The sequence below is a fragment of the Sesamum indicum genome, linkage group LG6 (genome assembly GCF_026168435.1).
Source record: "Sesamum indicum cultivar Baizhima isolate 11 linkage group LG6, ASM2616843v1, whole genome shotgun sequence".
In the NCBI taxonomy this organism is placed as follows: domain Eukaryota; kingdom Viridiplantae; phylum Streptophyta; class Magnoliopsida; order Lamiales; family Pedaliaceae; genus Sesamum; species Sesamum indicum.
Window position 1 is genome coordinate 10,346,274 of NC_142662.1, and position 10,234 is coordinate 10,356,507.

The 10,234-nt window shown below is 48.6% G+C and overlaps 1 non-coding gene across 1 annotated transcript; it reads left to right on the forward strand.

Annotated features, from left to right (window-relative positions):
- Positions 1–969: 969 nt before the first annotated feature.
- On the forward strand, positions 970–3,212 carry LOC110011428 (uncharacterized). Its single transcript, XR_016066139.1, has 3 exons — positions 970–1,995; positions 2,111–2,484; positions 2,558–3,212. It is a non-coding gene; the product is annotated as an uncharacterized LOC110011428 (transcript).
- Positions 3,213–10,234: the final 7,022 nt, after the last annotated feature.

A 10,234-nucleotide genomic window follows, 5' to 3' on the forward strand; every position in this document is an offset into this window, starting at 1 on the left:
CCCACTCTCGGACGGAATATGCACTTCGTGGTAGAATATTTTGTGCGAGAGTAACGTCAAAAAAGACTAACAACAAGTAATAAATGGGAGTGGGTGGGTGGTTGGGGGCTATTAATTGCACTTCCTCCACCTACTTACATGTATTTTGCTTTCTTACATTTGGCTTCAATCTATTTGCAATTCCATTTCCAAACTTCTCTCCACCATGGCTAGTAAAGGTAATTTCCTTAGTTAAATTTTGCTCCTCGTTTCATTTGGTGCATGTGCTTTGCATTTTACTTGGTGAAAAATGTGGGGTGGAGAGGGAGATTGTGAGAGTGACCGACGGACGACGGCATTTCCTACGGAGGGGAGAGCGCGACGAAGGTGGGGGGAGGCGCGAGGTGGGACGTCGAGCCGGGGGGGGGGGGGACGCCCCGTCGCCGGCTCGAGGCGGGGCCTCGAGGTGGTGGCAGGGGGCGCCTCCCCCAGCTCGAGGCCGTGCCTCGAGCTGGGCGGAGGAGGCCGTCTCCCCAGCTCGAGGCCGTGCCTCGAGCTGGGGGGGCGAGGCCCCCCTTCCAACTCGAGGCAGTGCCTCGAGCTGGGCGGAGGGAGCTCCCCCTCCAGCTCGAGGCAGCGCCTCGAGCTGGGGGCAGGGGGCGCCTCCCCCAGCTCGAGGCCGTGCCTCGAGCTGGGCGGAGGGAGCCCCCCCTCCAGCTCGAGGCATCACCTCGAGCTGGGCGGAGGATGCCCCCCCTTCAGCTCGAGGCAACGCCTCGAGCTGGGGGCAGGGGGCGCCTCCCCCAGCTTGAGGCCATGTCTCGAGCTAGGAAGACGAGGCCGCCCCCTTCCCAGCCCGCGGCCGCGCCTCGAGCTGGGGGGGCGCGGTTCCCCCTCTCGCTCGCGGCCGTGCCTCGGGCTGGGGTCCCCAGGCGGAGGACTTCGCCTCTAGTGATTTGGCGTCGGGATTTTTTAGGGGGGAGAATTCGAACTTTATTCCGCCTACTGAAAAAGTTTGGGATGATCTTCCTCCGTATTTAGAAGGCTACTCCTCTGACCATATTGCCGCAATTATGAGTTTGCCTAAGTGTCCCTCTTTTGATTCAGGTGAGAATTTAGAGGATTTGTCCGATTTTGAATTGGAATCGACGGATTTTAGGCGTAGCGACCAGTGTGATGACATAGCGTCAGATGGAGCGCCTGGCTCCGAGCGATGTGAGACTGACGATGATGTCGTCAGTGAGGATGAGGAGACTGAAAGCGAAGGGGAGGAAGTTGAAAGCGATAGTGAGGCGGAGATTACCCAAGTGTCCGCCCGGCGGAGCGTAGTTATGGCATTGGGAGTTGACGGGAGACGTTCGGGCGCTGCTGGTCGCCGCGTTCCTCGATGTCGCACGGTGGACATTGGTGCTTGCGACAGTGTTTTGACTAGAGAACAGTTAGCCGGCCTTCGTGTGACTTATAGGGTACCCTCTGCGCATAAGTTTATTCTTCCCTCTCGGGGTCGAAGGATCAGGGATCCTCCTGCTGGGTGTTTTACTGTTTACACTGCCTATTTTGATAACGGATTTTCCATTCCTCCTCATCCCCTCCTTGTCAAGGTGATTCGGAGTTACGGTGTTTGTATTAGCCAACTTACGCCGAATTCGTTTATGTGTTTCGAGGGTTGGCGACGTCGTCTATTAGAGTTGGGGCTTCCGATAACACTAGAAAGTTTTCATGCTGTATGGACCGTCCGCTGAGTGGCGGAAGTGTCTGACTCTTCTGACGATGGGCGGTATTTTTACTTCACTCCGCAGAAGGCTTGTAGGTTTTTGGCCGGGTTTGTCTCTTCCAAGGGGCCTTGGAAGGAAAAATTTTTCTACGTTAGAGATGATGGTCGGGGCTTAGCCTCAGAGTGGAGTAGCTCGCCTATCAAGATCACTCACCGTAAGGAGTTTGGGAAATTGCGTCAGGGGTTTATGGCGGCGGGGTTGTTTAGCTGCTTGGTGGACATCGCCCACTATTCTCCTTCTGGTATTTTTTGTAATTGTTGTACGGCGTTTAAGTTTGTCCGCAATATTTCTTTATGCATTTTGTCTTTTTATGAACTTGGTTCGGGTTTTCTTACGCTAAATTTATTGTGTTTCAGGTAAGAAACTCGAGATCGACGCCGTGCGTGCCCGAAAGGCGGCGGTTAGGGAGCAAAAAAGACGTGATCAAGAATCGGCACCGCCACAGGTGGGGAGTTCCGTGTCCGCCGCACCTCATGGGGCCTCGACTGGCAGCGTCCATTCTGGTTCACTCCCAACTCCTACGGTTGGTCCTTCCCCCCCTCCAAAGAGGCAGAGAGGTGCCGTTTCAGCGGCAGAAGGCGACGCTCGTGATGCGGGCATGAGCAAGGCGGGAGGTTCGTCGTCTTACTGGAGCCGCACCCAAGGCGTCGTGCGTGATGAGGATTTAAGTCAGGTGGCGGATCTCTCAGAGGAGCAGATGGATGAGTTGCTAGCTGAGAACATGGCTCGGGTTTGTGTTGTGTGTTTTTCCCAAGTAATTCGTGTGACATTGTAGTTTTGACTGTTTTACTTTAACTTTGCAGGCTTTGGTTGTGTCAACGGCCGCTGCGCATCGACGAGCCACCCGACTGGCGGAGATACGACGTTTGGAGGCTGTTTTGGAGCAGCGAGAGGGCGACTTTTCCAAACTTAAGGAGGAGAGGGATGAGGCGTTGGGGCATGTGGCCTCTTGGGAGCGTCGCTTTGAGCGGGAGGTCTCCAGCGGGAAGAAATTTTTGGCCTCAGCCTCCGGTGTTGCTTTTGTTTCTAAGACTCAAGAGGAGGCGGTCTCAAAGTTCCAGGAATCGGAGGAGTTCGAGACGATCCTGACTGATAGGGCCGCTCCGATCTATGATGATGCCATTCGGAGGTGCCGCCGGGTCCTTCGTCAGACCCTTCGCGAGAAGGGCCGAATTGTTGAGGACGACATTAGACTACTTGATCCCGACGTGTCCGAGGGTGAAGACGAGGTGGTAGAAGTTGCCGATGGTTGAGCCCCCCAAGTTCTAGAGCTTCATAGTTTCGTAGTTTTCCTAGTGATATGTAATCGGATTCTTCTGTTTTGTATGACTTTAACTTCTTGCATGTAAGCGACATATGGTATTCAAGTTGGCCGCTTTCGCCTCGTATGAGGCATTTTTGTACGTGGGCGGTTCTAATTCACGGTTATAGTATTGTATGTAATCGTCTTTCAAGTTATCCGTGCTCTATATTTCCTGGTTGAGTTTTGTCTTCTTTTTTGCAAAGTTTTTTGCTTGGGTGTTGTCTCAAGGGATCATTTTGCTCGAGTCCTGGAGTTGGATTTCTGCCAACTTCATTTAGGGAGGGCAAAATTTTTCCGGGACAACATCGTTGGGGGATGGTCTCTGGTGGACTTTCGTTTAGGGCGCCCGGGGCAAGTACTGCCTCAAGGGGGCCTCACGAAATCCTTAGTCCCCTTGTCGAAAAGACTAACTACGGCAGGAAAATTAACTTCATTACTAGAGTACGAATTACAAGAGTTTCGCGAGGGGCTACTAGGGGGGGGGGAGGAACATTACACTTCGACTTCGCCCTCTATTACAACTTGTTCAAAAAGTTTCTCTATCTACCCTGACAACTTAACAGTAATACTTCTTCAGATTTTTTATATTCCATGTGCGAGGGATATTTTTTCCATCGAGCTGTTGCAACTTGTAAGTCCCCGCATTCACCATCTCTATAACTTTGTACGGGCCTTCCCATTTGGGATCCAGCTTTCCAATGGGGCCCGAGGCCTCGGCTTTTCGCAGTACCAGCTCTCCTACTTGGAAGTTTCTTGGTTTGACTCTCGCGTTATATGCTCTTGCCATTCGAGTCCTGTACATAGCTGCCCGGACTGCGGCTTTCTCTCTGACTTCCTTGACGAAATCTAAGTTCATTCTCAACCCTTGCTCGTTGCAGTTTGGGTTGTAATATTTCACTCGCCAACTAAGCTCTCCTATTTCTGCAGGCACTACGGCGTCTGTTCCATACGTCAGGTTGAAAGGGGATTCTCCTGTTGGGTTCCTCGACGTCGTTCGATATGCCCATAAGACACTTGGGAGCTCGTCCACCCATGCTCCCTTTGCATTGCCTAGACGCGTCTTCAAATGTTGAAGTATCGTCCGATTTATGACTTCTGTCTGTCCATTCGCTTGGGGATTGCTAACTGACGTGAAGAATTGTTTAATCCCCAATCCCTTGCACCAATCCTTAAGTTTGTTTCCAGAAAATTGAGTTCCATTGTCGAAAATTATGCTGCGGGGGATGCCGAAGCGGCATATGATGTTCTTCCACAGAAACTTAATCACTTCCTTCTCTGATATTTTGGCCAACGGCTCGGCCTCAACCCACTTAGTGAAATAGTCTACTGCGACGATTAGGAACTTCCTTTGCCCCGCAGCTTGCGGAAAAGGCCCGACTAGGTCCATGCCCCATTGGTCGAAAGGGCAGGGGCTTTCCAGGGGGCGCATCGGTGCTGCCGGCTGGTGATAAATGTTTCCATGTTCTTGGCACGCCCGGCATCGCCTAACTAGTTCATGTGCGTCGGAGAGCATTGTTGGCCAAAAGAAACCTTGCCTGAGGGCTTTCCTGCTAGGGCTTTTCCTCCGAGGTGGTTCCCGCAAATTCCCTCGTGTATCTCTCGTAGGACATAATTTCCCTCCTCAGGAGTTAGGCATTTTAAGAGGGGCTGTGAGAAACCACGTTTGTATAACTCTCCGTCCATCATGACAAAGCGGGATGCTTTTCCTCTTAAGGCCTTCGCCTCCTTTTGGTTTTCTGGCATGGCTCCCTTAGTTAGGAAATCGACGATCTCTCCCTTCCAGCTGAGAGGTGTTGGTCGCACATGATCTCCTCTTTCTCCTCTATCGCGGCTCTTTCTGAAGAGAGAAAGGTGATTTTTCTGTTTTGAATGGCCGCCATCGAACTTGCTAGTTTAGCTAGTTGGTCAACTACGGCGTTTTCCGTCCTCGACACCTGAATAACCGAGGCTTCCTCAAACTTTTCGAGTAGATTTTTTGCTTTCTGTGAATACTTAGCCATCTTTTCATCCCGGGTCTCGAACAAGCCTTGGATTTGGTTGACCACCAACTGTGAGTCGCTATAAATGACAATCTTCCTTGCTCCTGCGGCTAAAGCCAACTCACCTCCTGCTAAGAGCGCCTCGTATTCCGCTTCATTGTTAGATGAGGGATATTCCAGTTTTATCGCATACTCAAACTTATCTCCTTCGGGACTCTCCAACACTATTCCAGCCCCGCTCCTCGTCAATGTTGATGATCCATCGACATGTAGACTCCAAGAAGGCGTAGAGATACCTGCCTCATCATATGCCAACTCTACAATGAAGTCAGCTAGCGTCTGTGCCTTAATGGCTGGTCTTGGCTGGAATTCGACACCAAACTCACTTAGCTCCACAGCCCACTTGACCATTCTTCCGGAGACCTCTGGACTTGCAAGCACTTGCTTTAGGGGGTGATTTGTCAGTACCACTACTTGGTGTGACTGAAAATACGGCCTCAGTTTTCTGGCTGCTGTGATCAAAGAGAGGGCTAGTTTTTCAATTTGGGAGTACCTGGATTCGGCCCCTTGCAGCATCCTGCTAACATAGTACACGGGGTGGTGCTCTCTGTTTTCCTGTTGGACCAAGACCGAGCTAACTGCGTTTCCAGAAATTGCCAAGTAAAGGTAGAGGGTCTCTCCGGTTCTAGCTTTTGTCAATAGAGGCGGCGAAGATAAATACCTCTTCAGCGCATCAAATGCTTCTTGGCTAGATTTGTCCCACTCAAATTTTGCCGCACCGCGAAGTATTTTGAAGAAGTGTAGTCCCTTATCCGCAGACCGCGAGATGAATCTATTTAGGGAAGCCAGTTTTCCGGCGAGCTTTTGCACCTCTTTGATTAACTTGGGAGGGCGCATATTCATGATAGCGCTGATTTTCTCGGGGTTCGCCTCTATACCTCTCTCGGAGATCATGTAACCGAGGAATTTTCCCCCTCGCACCCCAAAAGTACACTTGGCGGGATTCAACTTCATGCCAAAAGCTCTTAGGATTTGGAAACACTCTTTCAGATCTTTGACGTGATCTTGTTCTTTGACACTCTTAACCAGCATGTCGTCTATGTATACCTCCATGTTCCGACCTATCTGGTTTTTGAACATGTCGTTGACGAGCCGTTGATACGTTGCTCCGGCATGACATTGTAACAGAAGATACCTTGGTCAGTGACAAAGCTCGTCTTCTCTTGATCTTCGGGCGCCAACGAAATTTGGTTGTATCCTTGATATGCGTCAAGAAAACTTAACATTTCACACCCGGAGGTTGACTCAACCAGCAAATCGATGCGCGGTAGGGGGAATGGGTCCTTTGGGCATGCCTTATTCAGATTGGTGAAGTCAATGCAGAGACGCCACTTTCCGTTTGGCTTCGGGACCAGGACGACGTTAGCCAACCACTCCGGATATTGCACCGGGCGTATGTGCTTCGCTTCCAACAGTTTATCCACCTCTTTTTGTATTGCTTGACTTCTCTCCAGTCCGAAAATCCTTTTCTTTTACTTCACGAGTTTTGCTTCAGGGTTTACGTTGAGCTGGTGAGTGATGACGTTGGGTGGGATTCCATAGAAATCCGTCATTCTCCATGCGAACACTTCCTCATTTTCAACCAAAAATCGCGTTAAACTCTCTTCAGTAGGCAGACACATTTCCGTGCCTATCTTTACGGTCTTCTCACCATCTACGGAGAGATGGATCACTTTCAGCTCTTCCACGGCCTCGACTCTCTTTTCCCCACAAGGTGCGCCCACGTACTCCTCTGGGGGGTTCGTTGTCCCTTGTCTCCCGTCGGTCATTTTCTTCTTCATTTTTTCATCAGTCGCCTCATCCGTCTTCTCACGAGATCTTTTAAGTGTATTCATATAGCACTCCCTCGCCATTCTTTCGTCCCCTATCGCTTCCCCCACGCCGTCAGGAGTGGGGAATTTCAGCTTCAGGTGGTAGGTAGATGCTATTGCTCGGAAGAGGTTCAGGCTCGGTCTTCCCAAGATGACGTTGTAAGCGGATGGGGCTTTCACCACGAGGAACTTCACTAATTTCGTGGATCTTTTTGGAAGAGAACCGAGGGATAGTGGCAGCATCACCTCCCCCATTGGTTGGATCATGTCCCCGCTAAAACCCGTGAGAGGAGTATTGACCTTCCGAAGTTTTGCATTATCAATCCCTAACTGGACATATGCATCGTAGAATATAATATCAGCGGAACTTCCACTATCCACCAAGATTTTCTTGACCCAGAAGTTAGATATTGTGGCGGAGATGACCAGGGCGTCATTGTTCTGATTCCTCGTAGGGTCTAAGTCCTGTTGACCGAATGAGATCTCATCCTCTTGCAGCGATCTGATGGTGTGAACTTGGATAGGGGTTTGCGCGTGACTCCCCCTAGCTGCTCGAGTGAGGGCCCTCCTAGCATTGGCCGAGTCGCCCCCAGCGGGGCCACCCGAAATCACGGCGATGACCCCTGCTGTGGGGAGGTTGTCGCCGTTCCCGGCTTGTTTGGGGGTTGAGTCCCGGGGTTGGTGCTTCGGTTCCTGATTGACATATTCTTTTAAGTATCCTCTTTTAATCAACTTTTCGATCTCATTTTTTAGATGGTGGCACTCCTCCGTGGTGTGGCCTCTGTCTCGGTGGAAACGACAGTATCTGTCGGATTTGAGCCTCTTAGGATTGTCCTTCATCTTTTTCGGCCATTGATTGATCAATCCCTGCCGCTCGACTACGACTAATATCTCTCCTCTGGGGGTATTCAAAGGGGTGTAGCGGGCGAAACCAGCTGGAGGTACATGTTTGCGTTCCTCCTTCTTCTTCGGCTCTTTCTCTTCTTCCCGACTCTTCCTCTTGTTGTTGAAGGAAGGATCCATCGCGTTCGACTCCTCTATTCGGATGTATTTCTGTGAACGCACAATCAAGTCCTCCATAGTGCTAGGGGGTTTACCGGCTATAGATTCCTTGAATCTTCCCGGTTGCAAATTCTGCTGCACGATACTAGCTAACAACTCTTGATTGACGTGAGGGACCTCATGAACTGCATCTACGAATCTTTGCATGAAGTCTCTCAGGGTCTCGCCTTCCCTCTGGCGAACAGTGAACAGGTACGCCGCTGTTTTCGGGATCTTTTTGTTCATTGAGAAATGGTGCAAAAAACGCTGAACCAACTGCTCGAGGTTGGAAATAGTTCCAGCGGGCAGTTGGTTGAACCAAGCCAACGCACGCTTCGAAAGTGTAGTGCGAAAGACTTTACAGTACGCGGCATCACTCAGATCATACCAGTCAATCTTGGCATAGAACTTGTCTAAGTGTTCTTGGGGGTCTCCTGCCCCGTCATATTCCGGTAGATTCGACACCTTGAGACCGGCTGGGAGCGCCTCGGCTAGAATATGGGAGGCAAATGGGCTTCGTCTCGGAGGCGCCACAGCCAAAGGCAAGTAGGAATCTTCGGCTCCCCGCGTTGGTGGGGGGGCGGAAGATTCTCGGTGAGGGAGATTCCGGTCGTGAGTTTGTACTACTTCTGGTCTAGAAATCCGACTGTTTACTTCCTCTCGCCTCTGCTCCTCCTCCTCGGGAGCCGAGGATAGTTCTCGACTTCTGCGAGGGGAAGGAGGGGGCGGGTTCACTGGTTGTTGCGCCACAAATTGGGCCACGGCTTGAGCCGCAGCTCGCGTGGACGCATCTCGAATCAAGGCTAGCAAAGCCTCCTGTGTTAGCTGAATCATCGGCTCCTGGGGGGGGGACCTCTGAGGGGAGTACTCCCGTTGGAGGTACAGCTGGAGATTTCTGCTGGGACGAGGGGACTCCCCCATTGAAGGGTATCTGCTGGTGAGTTAAGGGGATCGCCTCCTGAGGAACTGACTGTTCACCAGGGGGGTTCTGCTCCATTCCGTTTGCCTGGGCTTCTTGGATGGCGTCTAGATCGTGCACGTCACGAGCTCGGGACCTGGTCTGCATGCTCAACGTCGAGGTAAATTTTCCCACAGACGGCGCCAATGATGTGGTCGAGGTTTTGTTGCTAAGGAATAAATCGGAATTTTACCACGACGGACTTTTACACCAGTTGAAATATTGTTTTCGCAAAAAATGTGTAATAATCAAGGAGGGGTCCTGTCAATGAAGAGTAGTCTTGCATTAAAAAATTAGTATTTTGGTATTTATAGTGGTATGGGAGATTGTATGGTGTGATAGGTTTTATGTGCTTATGGTGTGCCTCCTATACATCCAATTACCTCTTTTGACCTTATAATTTATATATTTTTTTTACTAATGTATATCATTAACAAAAGACTTTCAATACAAAAATGTAAGGGTAATTTAGAAAAATTAAAAAACGAAAGAAATCTATCTAGCAATTCATGCTTTTATATAGATTATAGATAGAATACTAATAATAATAATAACAATAATAATAATAATAACAACAATAAAAATAACAATAATAATAATAAACAAAATAATAATATATATACATTTGGGCACATATCTCCTGAATATTTTTTCATACCTTCTTTCTTTTTTGAATTCTTACCATCAACTTAAATTAACGAATCAATCTAGGAAAAATTAGAGCTTATTATGAAGGGGCTCCTCTTGTCAATGATTGATAATGATTCAACCTAATAGAATCAATTGTAACATGAAATAAATGACAATCCATCAAAAGAAAGTTCATTAAACATAAGCATACACAAGATTTGTGCAATATTATATGTAGAAACAAGCTTGTTGTCTTTGTCAAAATGGAGTGACTTTCATTTTTATTATATTATAAATAGACAAATAGAATTGAACATGTCTAAGATGGCGAAATAAAACCTTATTTAAAACGATAAATTGAAAAGAGTCAAGAAATCGCTCACATTTATATGAGGTTACTATACCTAAGACCACCACCATTCAAGAATAGACCATTGTACTTAAAAATAACATCACTCTTGTCGTACTATATCTAACATAAAGTTTATTAATACAATTTGAATTTTCTTGTATATTCTTAATGACTCGCACCTCCCAAATTTATTAGTATCTTCTACATTTTAAAACAACTCTGAATAAGGTTTCATTTCATATACAAATAATTCTATATGTTCGTTTGAATTAGCTATTCTCATTGTTGTCAGTACGGGGGAGTACTCTTCTTGATTGAAACAATCAACTAATACTAAATTGTAAGC